This window comes from Muntiacus reevesi, chromosome 18, assembly GCF_963930625.1.
Source record: "Muntiacus reevesi chromosome 18, mMunRee1.1, whole genome shotgun sequence".
NCBI classification, from domain to species: Eukaryota; Metazoa; Chordata; class Mammalia; order Artiodactyla; family Cervidae; genus Muntiacus; species Muntiacus reevesi.
In genome coordinates this window covers 2,066,728-2,083,028 of record NC_089266.1, presented here as the reverse complement: position 1 = coordinate 2,083,028, position 16,301 = coordinate 2,066,728, and positions in this window count along the sequence as shown.

Here is a 16,301-nt window from a genome sequence, read left to right as displayed (position 1 = left end):
GGGCTGGCTTCTCTGGTTGGGTGCACAGGCTCTAGGGCGTGCGGCCCAAGGGCTCAGGGGTCACGGTCCCCCGGCTCTAGAGCACAGGCTCAGTCGCTGTGGCTCGCCGGCTTAGTTGCTCTGTGACATGTGGGGTCTTCCCGGACCAGGGATCGAACCCACGTCCCCAGCGTTGCCAGGGGGTTCTTGGCCAGTGCACCCCCGGGATGTCCCATCCCTGAACTGTTGTCTAAGCTGCCACGCCCTCTGCTCCCCGACTGCTTTTCCTCGTTCCTTCGTTCCCTTGCCTCCCTGATTACTAACTGCTCCACTCTGCTCCTTGGAGGAGCTCAGACGGCCTAGGAGACCAACAGTTCTTTCTGCAAACAAGAAGTGGGGTACCTGGGGGGCGTTGTACGCAGGAAGGCCCTGCAGGGTCTTGCTCGATTTTAATCCCCCTCTTTCTTTGCTACTCCTCAATCCTGAGGGGAGCTAGGTGCAACAAGAAAAGGAATACAGTTTTGGATGAAGAGGTTAATCATAAACTTGGCAGGTGAACTCTGTTTTAGGGGGACTCAGTTTCACTATGATAAAAATAAACTGAAGCAATTATCAGTTACAAAAATTCCTTAAGATTGTAGTTCAGGATAAAATCAAGGGCTATGTTGGTATCAGAAAACTTATTTTATCCCATCAGAGCAAATGTAATGAACTCACATTGCCTAATGACATGAATTCATTTTAAAAATACAAATATTTCCTCTAACCTTAAGATTTCACTGAATTGATTATTGTTGTTGTTTTTGATTCGCTCTATCTGCAAGGAGACATTCTCTGAAAAGACGTACTCATCACCTGAAGTTCTCTTTTTAATTAAGTCAGGATATTCCCCTGCCTTAAGGCCACATGATCAAAGAGATCACTTCAGTTACAGACTTGAACACTGATTTGGTAAGTTAATGTGTGCCTGACATTTAATGCAACAGAAAACCAACCTGAGTGCTACAATATTTAAATGTCAAGTCATGTTCGGTTTTGATTCATATATGTAAAAACAAATCAGTTTGCTGCAGTGTTTCTTTAGCTACTGAAATGTAAACATAGCTAATCAACACAGCCTGAGGTAACATACTTTCACAAGTGGGAAAGTCCTGGAAATCCATTGATCTGCTTATTCAGATTGACATTGCCAAGATAGGCAGACCTCAGGGATAATGTGACCACTAAAATAAAGCGAATATTAGAATAAAATGAGTCACATGGATGTTTCGGTTTTCCAGTACATATAAAAGTTATGTTTATGAGGACCTTGGTGATTATGAAGTGTCAGTGCAGTTCATCTCTGGTTTAAAAAGAAACTGTTACACCCATGGCTGATTCATGTCAATGTATGGCAAAAACCACTACAATATTGTAATTAGCCTCCAATTAAAACAAATAAACTAATTTTTTTAAAAAAGAAAGAAACTGTTGATAATGGTTATGCCTGTGAGGGGGTATATGGGGAATTTCTGTACCTTCCTGTCAATTTTGTTGTAAACCTAAAACTACTTTAAAAAAAAAATCTCAGAAAAAATAAATAACACTCAGGGTAGATGTTTTTGACTCAAATTTTGTTTCACTTTTGTGTGTGTGTATGTTTGTTGGATTTGGGCTTCCCCACCTAGAGCCAAACACCCTGGAATGTGAAGTCCAGTGGGCCTTAGAAAGCGTCACTACTAACAAAGCTAGTGGAGGTGATGGAATTCCAGTTGAGCTGTTTCAAATGCTGAGAGATGATGCTGTGAAAGTGCTGCACTCAATATGCCAGCAAATTTGGAAAACTCAGCAGTGGCCACAGGACTGGAAAAGGTCAGTTTTCATTCCAATCCCAAAGAAAGGCAATGCCAAAGAATGCTCAAACTACTGCACAATTGCACTCATCTCACACGCTAGTAAAGTAATGCTCAAAATTCTCCAAGCCAGACTTCAGCAATACGTGAACCGAGAACTTCCAGATGTTCAAGCCGGTTTTAGAAAAGGCAGAGGAGCCAGAGACCAAATTGCCAACATCCGCTGGATCATCGAAAAAGCAAGAGAGTTCCAGAAAAACATCTATTTCTGCTTTATTGACTATGCCAAAGCCTTTGACTGTGTGGATCACAATAAACTGTGGAAAATTCTGAAAGAGATGGGAATACCAGACCACCTGACCTGCCTCTTGAGAAACCTATATGCAGGTCAGGAAACAACAGTTAGAACTGGACATGGACCAACAGACTGGTTCCAAATAGGAAAAGGAATATGTCAAGGCTGTATATTGTCACCCTGCTTATTTAACTTATATGCAGAGTACATCATGAGAAACACTGGGCTGGAAGAAGCACAAGCTGGAATCAAGATTGCTGGGAGAAATATCAATAACCTCAGATATGCAGATGACACCACCCTTATGGCAGAAAGTGAAGAGGAACTAAAAAGCCTCTTGATGAAAGTGAAAGAGGAGAGTGAAAAAGTTGGCTTAAAGCTCAACATTCAGAAAACTAAGATCATGGCATCTGGTCCCATCACTTCATCAGAAATAGATGAGGAAACAGTGGAAACAGTATCAGATTTTATTTTTTCATGCTCCAAAATCACTGCAGATGGTGATTGCGGCCATGAAATTAAAAGACACTTACTCCTTGGAAGGAAAGTCATGACCAACCTAGATAGCATATTAAAAAGCAGAGACATTACTTTGCCAACAAATGTCCGTCTAGTCAAGGCTATGGTTTTTCCAGTGGTCACGTATGGACGTGAGAGTTGGACTATAAAGAAAGCTGAGCCCCGAAGAATTGATGCTTTTGAACCATGGTGTTGGAGAAGACTCTTGAGAGTCCCTTAAGCAGCAAGGAGATCCACCCAGTCCATCCTGAAGGAGATCAGTCCTGGGTGTTCATTGGAAGGACTGATGCTGAAGCTGAAACTCCAATACTTTGGCCACCTCATGCGAAGAGTTGACTCATTGGAAAAGACCCTGATGCTGGGAAAGATTGGGGGTAGGAGGAGAAGGGGACGACAGAGGATGAGATGGCTGGATGGCATCACCGACTCGATGGACATGGGTTTGGGTGGACTCGGGGAGCTGGTGATTGACAGGGAGGCCTGGCGTGCTGCAATTCATGGGGTCGCAAAGAGTCGGACACGGCTGAGCGACTGAACTCAACTGGTGGCTCAGTTGGTAAAGAATCCGCCTGCGATGCACGAGACCCTGGTTCAATTCCTGGGTCAGGAAGATCTGCTGGAGAAGGGATAAGCTACCCACTCCAGTATTCTTGGGCTTCCCTGGTGGCTCAGCTGGAAAAGAATCCACCTGTAATATGGAAGACCTGGGTTCTTTCCCTGGGTTGTGAAGATCCCCTGAAGAAGGGAAAGGCTACCCACTCCAATATTCTGGCCTGAATGGTCTCATGGAGTGTATTGTCAATGGAGTCGCAAAGAGTCAGACACGACTGAGTGACTTTTACTTTCACTTGTTGGATTGTGATGTTAAATGTATTTTTTACATCAAAAATGTTTGCAGTTAAATTATAGTGGCAAATAAAAGCACAAATTAGTCTAAAAATAAATCAATGTTTACACAATACTGTTGTCTGTTAAGCGTGCAATAGCATTACATCTTAAAAAATAGATAATTTATCTAGATATGATATGTAATATAGATAACTTAATTTTAAATATTGCTGTTGGAAAAAATGGCACCAATCGACTCGATGGATGCTGAGTTGCCTCAAACCTTCCAATTTGTAAAGAAAAAAAAAAAGCAATATCTGGGTAGCACAATAAAATGAGATCTGCCTGCCCGTATAACAGTAAGTAAACAGATATGATAACTTACTGTTGTGGGGAATAAGTGAAGACTTTTGAGCCACAGAACTGTGTTTCTTGGACTTATTCTATGTTCGTATTCCAAAACCATTCCCTCTGACTTGGAAAAAGCATTCCTCTGATCAAAGTAGTGACTAGTCAGTCAGCAGCAGTGTCAGAGAAAGATTGTTTAGCTATTACATGACCTAAAGGCTGGACCGCATCTGGTGAACGAGGAAAAAGGGCGTTGCAATCTCTCTTTGGAATAGAGATCTCCTGTCCTGGACGAATACATGCTTGGCTAAAAAAAAAAATCACTGTGCTGGCAACGGCACAGAGTTTCCCAACATAATGAGAGTTTTCTCTTCAGGTCCATCCTGGGAAAGTCAGAACTGTAGGAGGGGCTGCAGCGAAATCTTGTCTCTGTCCTCGCCATTCGGATTGGTTTTCCTTCCAGGACCAGGACGAGTTTTCAAGGCCACCGTCTGAATGTCACATTGAACACTTTGGGTCTGTAGAAAAGCTGTTAAAATTGCTAGTGGGGACTTAAGGACTTAGACTATAGAGGTTACATGAAACTGGGATTAATTCTAGAGAAGAGAAAAATGACTTTGAAGTTCTGGGTTAGTATTAATAATTCAGTAAATGCAGAGACCTTCTAAGTTCCATGTTTAGCTGGCAGAGATCATATAGCCCCTCTTTTTCTCAGGAATGAAGATCCAGTCCATGAATGGAGCTGTAGGCTCCACCTTCAGCACTTATCCAAAACTGACTTTTGTCACCACCTCCACACCACTTTGATCCAAACCATGGTCGTCATTCATTACTGTAACCATAATATTCCAAAACTTTGGCCACCTGATGCGAAGAGCTGACTCATTTGAAAAGACCCTGGTGCTGGGAAAGATTGAGGGCAGGAGGAGAAGGGGACAACAGATGATGAGATAGCTGGATAGCATCACCGACTCAGTGGACATGGGTTTGGGTGGACTCCGGGAGTTGGTGATGGACAGGGAGGCCTGGCGTGCTGCAGTTCATGGGGTCGCAAAGAGTTGGACACGACTGAGCAACTGAACTGAACTGAAGCATAATATTATAATGAAAAGTACTGAATTTCTCTATCAGGGAACATTAAATTATTATTTCTTGAGAACTTTGATTGTCTGTTTTCACTCTCTTTGTAAAACATGATCAGCAAAGGCGTTAACAAATTTCCAGGCCTTTTTTTTAATTTTAACCATAAACCATTTGATTTCAGAAATATTTATAAGAATATACTTAGACATATTTAACCTAGGCTAGGCTCTGCGCAATTCTACTTTGAGAAATATTCCTGTGCAACTCTTCCTATTGTAACACATCAAACAAACTTAATGGAATTATTTCTAGCATCTGTTTTCATAAAGTAATAGACCTTTGTGCTTTTCCAGAGGCCCTGTAGGAAATGTCAAAGATAATTTTATTATAAAAGATAGTCTGAAAGTTTTTTTTAAAAAATCTATATATTTCATATCCAGGTGTGGAGAGGACATTAAAAATGTTGTCAAAAGAAATTTGAGGATTTAATTAAGATAGAATAATGGGAGCCTGAGAAGCTATTTAATCAATGGGACAATATAACATTTAAAAATAAGCACAGATGGGAATTCCCTGGCGGTCCATTGGTTAGGACTCTGCGCTTTCTCTGCATGTCCCAGGTTCAACTCCTGGTTGCAGAACTAAGATCCTGCAAGCCATGCAGTGTGACCTAAAAAAAAAAAAAAAAATAGAAAAGCGATAAAAAAAATGGCCATCTCTGAACCAGGAAGTGGCCCCTCAGAAACACAGTATGTGAGAAACTCATTTCTGTTTTTTATTAAATAACTAAATACATTTTTAAAAAGCATGGACATAGCATTATGTATAGAACCTTAGCTCTTTTGTAATCGAGGATCTTTGTGTTTCTTTTTCTTGAATGATGAGTCCATAATAAAGTCAATAAAAATGAAGAAAAGCATTTCTGTTAGACACAGACTCTGCTTCGTAGGCGGATTGCGTGTGAGCCAAGCGTGTTTAGCTGCTCAGTTGTGTCCGACTCTTCGCGAACCCGTGGACTGTAGCCCACCAGGCTCAGTCCATGGCAGACCACAGATCAGGTAAACAAAAACTCTGATATTGTAGGTGAAGGCGATGGGGAACCCAGAGAAGCCGGCCCATCAGAACTGAGACAATGTTGTTATAGTTTTTAACATTTCGTGGCCTTTATTGAGACTCAGGTATAATAAAGCAGATAAATTCACTTTCAAAGTTTAGTGCTTAATTATACTCTGGAACAAAATGGCGTTTTAGGATAGCAGTTTCTTGTTGTTCAGTCACTAACGGACTCTGTGACCCCGTGGACCACAGCACGCCAGGCTTCCCAGTCCCTCAGCATGTCCGGAGCTTGCTCAACCTCTTGTCCATCGAGTTGATGATGCCATCCAACCATCTCATCCTCTGCCACCCCCTTCTCCAGCTCTCAACCTTCCCAGCATCAGCGTCCTTTCCAATGAGTCAGCTCTACATTTCTTAGGGTATAATATCAAAATAATACTCATTAAACTAGCATGATGTTAATGTTAATATGCAATGTGTTCATTATTGTTATCTTCAAGCCAATCAAATGACTTTTCAGTATTTCAGTTTCCAAAGCATTAAGATTTGATTGTTATAACTCAAAGAGACAGAAGTTCTTTAGGGTACCCACACAGTCTTAAAAGTGTAAAGTAACTCAGAGACCAAAAAGCCTACAGATTATTGCTTCAGAACAAAACCACCCTTTTCTTGAAAAATGAAAGCATGATGGTATTTATTATGCAAGGGTAAAACATAAAATAATTTTGGAGTATTTGCAATTATCACTTGCCAATGCAAAGACGTAAAACTTATTTCTGAATGTGCTTCTGTAGGAAGAGATGAGGAACAGAGGCCTCAGATCAAAGAGAAACCAGTGCAGGAGAGCAAACGTGACACTTTAGCTTCATGCCGAATTTTTGTCATCCTAATGAAACTTTAATTTCAGAAGGGACCGCGTCCAGCTTAAGGATAGGAGCAGGAAGAGTTTCCTCCAGCTGTAGTAAATCAGGTGCGTTTTTATTTCCACTGAAGCTTGAAATTCAACCGTGTTTAGAAAATTGGAGGATCCCAATGTCAGAAATAAGGCAAAGTATAACATGTTAGATGCGAACCAAAAAAAAAAAAAAAGGCTGGTTGTGTGTTCCATTCAGCAGCCCCAGCTGAATAAGTTAGATTTATGTAGACACAGGTTCGATCCCTGGGTCGGGAAGATCCCCTGGAGAAGGGAATGGCAACCCCCTCCAGTGTTCCTGCCTGGAGAAACCCAAGGACAGAGGAGCCTGGGGGCCTGCGGTCCACGAGGTCACAAAGAGCCGGGTGTGACTGAGCGCACACGTGCACACACACGTAGGCTTTCTTCAACCTAAAGCCTTGACCTATTTTGCAAGAAAAGATGTCTTTGTGTTAGTAAAGAGTAACACAGAAAGACTGCCGCACAGAAACTACACTCTTCCTAAGTCACTTTTTATCAGCTTTTAAACAAAGCCCTGACTAGCAGGTGTTAATGTTCCCTGTACAATAACTGCCTTTCCTGCGGCTTACAGTAAAAATCAGTAACTTAAGAGATGGGAACTGAGAACTAACTTCGCTCTTCGCCTGCTTCTATGCTGAGAACATCATACCATACTCCGCACGGAATGCAGGCCTTCACAGACTAAGTTAGTTTACTGTTAAATAGTTTGCTATTCAATAGGAGCAGAAAGTTGCCAGTGCTTGCCACGGACAGTTTTTCTTGAGGATGGATTCACGCTGGTGTGACTTGAGTCTGACTCACTTTTCCATTCTGCATTTGTAACTCACCTGTTCCACCCAGGATTACCTTACAGTACACTGTGCCCTGTTTCCCTGACTTTGCCTGGAGTTGGCACCAAGTGAGTGCAGATGAAAATATCTTTCACGTCAGTCGAGCTTCATAACATTCTCAAGCTGTTTTCCCCATTTTAGCATTTCAAGGGCAGTTCTGCCCCACTGGGCCCTCTCAAAGCTGTTTGAATTTCTGTGGAAGGGTGGCCTGCAGAGCTGATAATCCCACAAAGAAAAGAGAAAATCACATTCACTTTCACATTCACTCGGGTTGACCAACCGAGTGAAAGAGAGTGATCCAATATCAAAGGATATTTCGAAAGTCAATCTTAAGGGACTTTTGTATAGAAAATCTAGCTAGAGATGCCCTCAGCTCAGAAGGTTTTTCTTAAGAGCTTTGTATTTGTATCTTAGTGGTTCAGATAGTAAGGAATCTGCTTGCAATGCAGGAGAGCTGGGTTCGATCCCTGGGTGGGGAAGATCTCCTGAGAAGGGAATGACAACCCACTCCAGTATTCTTGCCTGGAGAATCCCAAGGACAGAGGAACCTGGTGGGCTGCAGTCCATGGGGGTCTCAAAAAGTCAGACACAACTTAAGCAGCTAAGTACACACAGAAAGTTTTTCTTATGAGCTTTGAGTTTGTATCTTAATGTTATTTTTATAGCATCAGTACTGGTTTTCATATGCCATAAATAGAAACAACAATAACAGCAAACCTCTGAGTTGAGGAATTGAAATGCTAATTTGAGCAGAGTGATGAGCGGACAGGGTATAGAGTAAAAATTCCGGTTCTTCATATAGAAGAATGTGCTATTTCAGGAAAAAAAAAATCTTGTGGTTCTTTAAAAGAGTCAATTCAGTGATGCTTGTTTTGTTCAATTTAGAAGTGCAGGTATAGCAATTCTAATTTCTTAAATGTCGAATGCTGTTTAGATTGAACAGGAAAATATATAATTAAGTATGTAATGTACTTGGAATTAAATTAGGCTCAAATTTAATTCTTCCTCTGTGCCCACTGCAGTGTGAGAAATGCCAGTTTTTTTTTAACAGTCATAACAGTCATATATATACATGGGCTTCCCTGGTGGCTCAGACCGGAAAGAATCCGCCTGCAATGCAGGAGACCGGGGTGCAATCCATGGGTGGGGAAGATCCCCTGGAGAAGGAAATGGCAACCCACTCCAGTATTCTTGCCTGGAGAATCCCATGGACAGAGGAGCCTGGCGGGCTGGTCCGGGGTCACAGAGAGTCGGACAGGACTGAACACATGCACACGCACGTGTTTCTCTCTCCTTAGTGGTATGCCAGGGGGAATTCTCCTGATGCAATGGAAGCTTCCAAGGTCAGTACCAAGGGGTTTGCTCAGAAACGCTCACAGAGCAAATTAAGATGCTGGAAGCCCATGGTTCGCTGAATCCATTTAAAGCCAACAGCAAGAGGCAAGGGAAAAGAGACAGTATGTCCAGGGTGTCCTTAGGGAGGGCTGCAGCTGAGATGGAAGGATCAGGTTAGGAATCCTGTGTTAGGAAATGTTCATGCGGCCCATCTCCCATTTTTCTGCATCATCTTTCTCTGCTAACATTGTGGCTGGGAAGACCAGTGTTGAGGAAGAGCAGATGGAACGTGTCTGGAGCCAATTCATACTTTCTCTACCAGACTTAGCAACTGGGATGTCTAGCTACAGTTGTAACCCAACGCTGATAACTTGCTGAGCATCCATGGATTTTTATCCAACTGGCTTGAGCAGAGAACCTATGGGACCAAAGTAAATCTTCATGGATTTTTGGTGTCTTGTATGTCTCATGAATTTACTTTCCTTGTCTGTGTTCCATCCCTTTCTGTTTGTGTGTTCAGTATCCATATATTCTGTGGCAACACATCTTTGTATCTATTAATTGTGCCTTTCATTTTCTATTAAAGAATTGAATGTTCTTAAATGTTGCAACAAACACACATAACAGGCAACTATAAATTTTTAACTTGCATACTTGGTTTTACAATATCTGAAATTAATCAGTGATTGAACCTCCTCTCAGAAAAACCAGAATTGAGAAACACAGAATGTTTCAACTGCAACCTCCCTTTTTTTCATGTCACAACATTTTAATTTTATTCGTTAGAATGCATTATTTCTTAAATCAATATTCTCTTGCATCAGTGATCAAAGTTATAATGTATGATTGAATCAATATTCATTTATTATAGTTTCCCCCAACATGTAAAATTGGACCTCCAAAGACTGGGACTTGGATTTTCATGGGAACAATTACTTTCCCTACCCACCCGAGACTACTAGACAGAGAATGAGTTGGCAACATCCTGAGCCTTGAAACACTGAAAGTCTCTTTTGGGTCCTAATTTATACAGGAATTTCATCTCCAGCTTCTTATTAAGTGGCTCGAGGGGCACACCAACATGGAGTTAAAACCTCAATGCCTGGACCTTTTTACTACTGCGACTTTGAGCTTCTTCATTTCTAGCATCTGAAGCTTTTGCTTTGTCTCTTTTGAGCTCAGCTTTATGTTTTAAAATAGTTACACTGCTCCTGTCATTTCTAACACATTGGTATCTCATGTCATGACTGTCATTTCTAGAAGGAAAGACGATTCGGCTCCTCATGTCCTGCTAATGAACTTTATCCAAATTATTCAAGAGACTGTCACGAAGAATCATCATCTTACTAGTTCTGGGCAACGAAATGTATGGATATTGTTCAGATCAACTCAGTAATTAAAACTGTGCTAAATACATGAGGGCTTCCCAGGTGGCTCAGTGGTAAAGAACCCGCCCGCCTGCCAGTGCAGGAGATGCAGGTTCGATCCCTGGGTTGGGAAGATCCAGAGGAACTGGCAACCCCCTCTAGTGTTCTTGCCGGGAAAATCCCCTGGAAAGAGGAGCCTGGCGGGCTGCAGTCCATAGCATTGCAAAGATTCAGACACCACTGAGCAACTGAGCATGCACATAAATACTTAAGGAAATATAAAGATGACCGAGAGAGTCTTCACTTGCAAGAGGCAAATATTTTATAGCCCAGAGATGAAAAACTGTTCATAAATAATCGCAAGGCAGAAAATCTTTACGTAAGGCAGAGAAGTGCATATCACGGTGCAGTGATGCATGCTGCATTTATTATTAAACAAAAGAGTAAGCTTGCTAAAAGAGGGGAAACGGAGCCCAAAGAAAGCATCTTCTGGCAGTAGTGGCAGGAGAGAGTCCTGGGAGAGGGGCCCCTTGAAGTGTGTCTGGAAGAACGAGTGGGCTTTCTAAGAGTGTAACAGAGGCGGGGGAGTAGGAGGGAGGGAGTGGGGCTTCTGGATGGACAGAACAGCCTCCTTTTGGACAAGAGGACGGGAGGGGGGCGGGCAGGCAAACAGAGACCAGCAAGTTCTGCCATTTGCCAGGCGGCTCAGCCGTGTCCAACTCTGGGACCCCGTGGACTGCAGCCCGCAGGCTCCTCTGTCCCTGGGGTTCTCCAGCAAGAATCCTGGGGTGGGCTCTTCCAGAAGAATGTTCCCACCCAGGGATCAAACCCAAGTCTCCCGCCTTGCAGGCGGATTCTTTACCGGCTGAGCTACTGGGGAAGCCCATTTGCCAGGTTGGGATGTTACAAAACAGCATATTACTAGAATGTCTAAACAAAAGAAATGAAAATAAAGCTTGGGTCAGGATGAGGTGATGCAAGATGGGCATGTATTTTAATTTAAAATTTCTTACTGTCCTTACTTTCCTGGAGGAAAGGAGTATGCTTGCTTTACTTTTTTTTTAATTTAGTTTTTCGGCCAAACGGCAAGGCACGCGGGATCTTGGCTTCCCGACCGGGGTGGAACCTGTGCCCCTGCACTGAAAGTGTGGGCTGACTGGGGTGTGTCCAGGCTCACTTTTAAGGATGAATTTAAGAGCCAGGGTCACCTACAATTCAGCTCGGGCCGCTGCCTCTTCTAGCAGTCCTGACGGCTCGGCTTCGCCCGTTTCCAAGGTGAGCGGAAGCAGCGCTTTTGTCTCTCAGGCATGCAAGCGCCATCTAGTGGCCAGAGAAGATAAGCGCCGGAACGAAACTCCAAAAGAGAGCATGTGTTCATTTTTCACTTGTTAATGGAGAAGACTCTTGAGAGAGTCCCTTGGCCTGCAAGGAGATCCAGCCAGTCCATCCTAAAGGAGATCAGTCCTGGGTGTTCATTGGAGGGACTGATGCTGAAGCTGAAACTCTAATACTTTGGCCACCTGATGCGAAGAGTTGACTCATTGGAAAAGACCCTGATGCTGGGAGGGATTGGGGGCAGGAGGAGAAGGGGACGACAGAGGATGAGATGGCTGGATGGCATCACCGACTCGATGGAAATGAGTTTGAGTAAACTCTGGGAGTTGGTGATGGACAGGGAGGCCTGGCGTGCTGCAGTTCATGGGGTGGCAAAGAGTCGGACACGACTGAGCAACTGAACTGAACTGAACTGTATAATGAGTGAAGTGAAGTCGCTCAGTCGTGTCCGACTCTTTGCCACCCCGTGGACTGTAGCCCACCAGGCTCCTCTGTCCATGGGATTCTCCAGGCAAGAATACTGGAGTGGGTTGCCATTTCCTTCTCCAGAGGATCTTCCCGACCCAGGTCTCCCACATTGCAGGCAGATGCTTTATCCTCTGAGCCACCAGGGAAGCTAATAAAAGTGTCTAACTGGACAGGGAAATCAAGTATTCTGAAATAACTTTGATCGTTGATTTAAGAGAATACGGGGTTGGAGAAACACGGATGATTGACAAAGGACTTCTCAAGTAGGAAACCTTTGAAAATTTCACATCAGGGAGTTGACATCAAATTGTCTTTTGGAAGGAACTTTGAAGCAGGATCTAGCTGAGCTTGTAGAGAGAGTCGAGGGAAGGAAAAATGTAAAGAAGGAAGAGGCTGAAATACTGAAGGTAACGGTATTCTAGAATGTTCTCTCTTTCCCTGAGCCTAACTCCATCTTTACCTTCAGATCTTATTAATAATGTACAGTGACATCTTCTGGACCAAGATCCTTGACTTCTCAGATCTGTGCTAGATGAATCCCTGAAGGTCCTCTTACCACCGCCCTCTCCTCCATGCTCTGACCACACCGCCCTGCCACTTCCCGTGTTTGTCAATAGACCTCGTTACAATTTAAACTCCTGAACAGGTGGTCCATGCTATCGGTGTTAACTTTGCTATCCCTAACGCTTAGGGATATATGATATGTACGCGCTATACAATAGGCACCCCGCATGTATTATTGACAAAATGAAGGGACGGATTCATGAAAAGAAGAACGTGGTGGAAATGTTCAAGGAACAAATATTGAAAGTTAATATCAGTAAAGCTTAAATGAAAAAGCATATTTTCGGGAAAATTACTAGCAGAGGGACTTCCCCGGTGGTCCGGTGGTTGGGACTTTGACTTCCACCGCTGGGGGGTTTGCGTTCCATCCCTGGTCCAGAGCTCAGAGCACACACATGCCTCTCAGCTAAAAACAAAAAAACAGAAACAATATTGTGACAAATTCAATAAAGACTTTAAAAAAAAATAGTCCACATTAAAAAACATCTTAAAAATAAACAGTGCTAGTAGGGAAAAAAAAAGCTTTTTTTGGAGGGGGAGGGGGGCTGCAGAATCTGGTTCCCTGATCAGGGATCGCTCCTTGCAGTGGGAAGTGCAACGTCCTAACCGCTGTACCACCAGGGGAGTCCCCCTGCTTCAAACACTTCTCTTCATTGTGTGTTGACTCCACCCGTGAGTCCATTTACTTGTCATCTCTGGTGCGTTAGCATTTGCAAGTCCTTAGCTACTTTCTACCGTGGTGGAGGAAAAATACTAAGTCTTTGAAATAGTAAATGCCTAGGTATTTTTAAAATATTTAAACAGTAAGTATTTTAAAAATAGAGGAAAATAACTCAACATGTTGTTGTGGAGATTTAAAAAAGACTGCATGTAAAGCACATCAACCAGGGTGTAGCGCATTGTATGCGTTTAATAGCTGACTTTTTTTCAAACTCACCTCATCCCATAAGCTCCTTGAAGCTACCCAAGAGAGTCAAAGAAGGTAGGTATTTTAAAACTCTTTTCAAGGGATGAGAAAACTGGTGATTAGAGACATGCGTATGTGATCATGGAGCCCCCTCAGTTATGAAGTTTCTGAATCCACACTAAGTAACATTCATCGTCTCTTCTTTGTCACCGTGATGCTTATCTGCAGCGACAGAGAAGAAAATAAAAGACTTTTGGTTGCTAAGAAATCACAGGGCAGAGAATGAAAATAAGTTGTAAGGGGTGTTATCGTCCTCCTGCTGCTCTAACAAACTGCCTCAAACTTAATCACCTTAAGTGATTCTTCCAGGTGGTGCTAGTGACCCTGAATTTTCATTGGAAGGACTGATGCTGAAGCTGAAGCTCCAATACTTGGGCCACCTGATGGGAAGAGCCCACTCACTGGAAAAGACCCTGATGCTGGGAAAGATTGAGGGCAGGAGGAGAAGGGGACGACAGAGGATGAGATGGTTGGATGGCATCAGCGACTCGATGGACATGAGTTTGAGCAAGCTCTGGGAGATTGTGAAGGACAGCGGAATCTGGTGTGCTGCAGTCTCTGGGTTCGCAGAGTTGGACACAACTTCGCGACTGAATAACAACATTTTTTCCAGTTGGAAAAAAATAGCTGCAGAAACACAAAATAGGCTGGACGCTGGTGTAGCCTCGTCAACACCACCCAGAGGTGTCAGTATCTGCCCAGTGGGCGTTTACTAGTCCACTCGGGGAGATGACCGTCACATCTCTTAACACTTCCCTTGCTTCACCTGAGGATCCCTTCCCCAGGCTCCCCCTTTAAATTCACCTGCCTCTGGAATAGGCAGAATAATGCCCCCGTCCACCCAAAGACATATACATCCTGATCCCCTGGAACCTGTGAATAGATTATGTGGAAAAAGAGGATTCCGTTTGCTAATCATCCTGCCTTAAAATAGGGAGATTATCCTGGATCATCCGGGTGGGCCCAGTGTAATCTCAAGGATCCTTAAAAGTAGAAGGGGAAGACGGAGTGCTGTCAGCAGGCTGTGCCCTGAGGACCCGACCCCCCACTGCTGGCCGTGAAGATGCAGGAAGGAACGCAGGAGACGGGACACAGGCTGCCCGAGAGCCTCGAGCAGGGAGCAGGGCGTGCAGCCGGGCCGGCACCGCAGGGTTCGCCCAGAGGGACTGTGTGTTGGCTTCTCAGCGGCAGGACCACAAGCTGTCACACTCGTGTCCTTTAAAGCCACTGTTCGTCGCTGCTGTTCAGTCATTCAGTCATGTCCCTCTGCAGCCCACAAGGCCTCCTTGTCCATCACCATCTCTCCGAGCTTGCTCAAACCCATGTCCACTGAGTCAGTGATGCCATCCAGCCATCTCATCCTCTGTCATCCCCTTCTCCTCCCACCTTCAATCTTTCCCAACATCAGGGTCTTTTCCAATGAGTCAGTTCTTCACATCAGGTGACCAAAGTATTAGAGCTTCAGCATCTGTCCTACCAATGAATATTCAAGGTTGATTTCCTTTGGATTGACTGGTTTGATCTCCTTGCAGTTCAAGGGACTCTCAAGAGTCTTCTATATTTCTGTTACATGTTATATTTTAGGTTTTGGCTCAGTGTTAAAATTGTTAAAATAATTTTGTTCCCCAGTACTGCCTTTAGTCAGTTTTTTTCTGCTATATAGGTTTTGTTTCATACTGTGATTTGACCAGAAAATGATTTTCTGTATCCTAACCTATGTAAGTTATAAAAAATTATCAACAAAAATTGGTTACAGTTATCCAACAGACTTTGAGTTTACCTAATCATAATTATGTTGAGTCCTAATTATAATTACGTTGAGTCCTTATTTTAGCTCAGATGGCTCAGTGGTAAAGAATCCGCCTATCAATACAGAAGACGAAAGTTCAATCCCTAGATAGAAGATCCAGAAGGAAATGGCAACCCACTCCAGTCTTCTTGCCTGGAGAATTCCATGGACAGAGGAGCCTGGTGGGCTACAGTCCACGGGGTTGCAAAAGAGTCAGGTATGACTTAGCAAATACACAACAACAACCTTATTTTAGAGTCTCATCCACAGATATTATGAAGGAACAGATTAAATGCTTTGAAATTCACTTATGTCATAACTATATAATTCCCATTTTTAATGTGAGAATCAAAAAAGAAGAATAGTATGACTTAGCTTTAATTTAGTTATTCTTGTTCTTAGTGACCACTCTCTTCTAAACATTCATAAAATATATTTAGTGAAGGACTCTGGAGTTTTACTTTTCTGTTTTCAAGTTTTCACTGTCTTTTAACCTTTTTTTTTTTTTAGATAGCTGATGGTCTATTATTTTTTCATTTTTTACAGTTTCACTGAGCTTATCAGCAATGCAGTATGTCTCAGGTTACCTATAAGCAGCTGTGGGATGTAATTTGTGCCCAGAAACATGAACTTATTTGAAATAGATAGGTGCTCGCTTGCTGTCTCGTCAGCCATCTGGAGTTTCAGCTCTCTTCCTGTATTGTTTTGCCTTCACCACTCAAGTCCATTTTTCTTACTGTAGAGGAAAAGAACACACAGATTGAGTCATCTC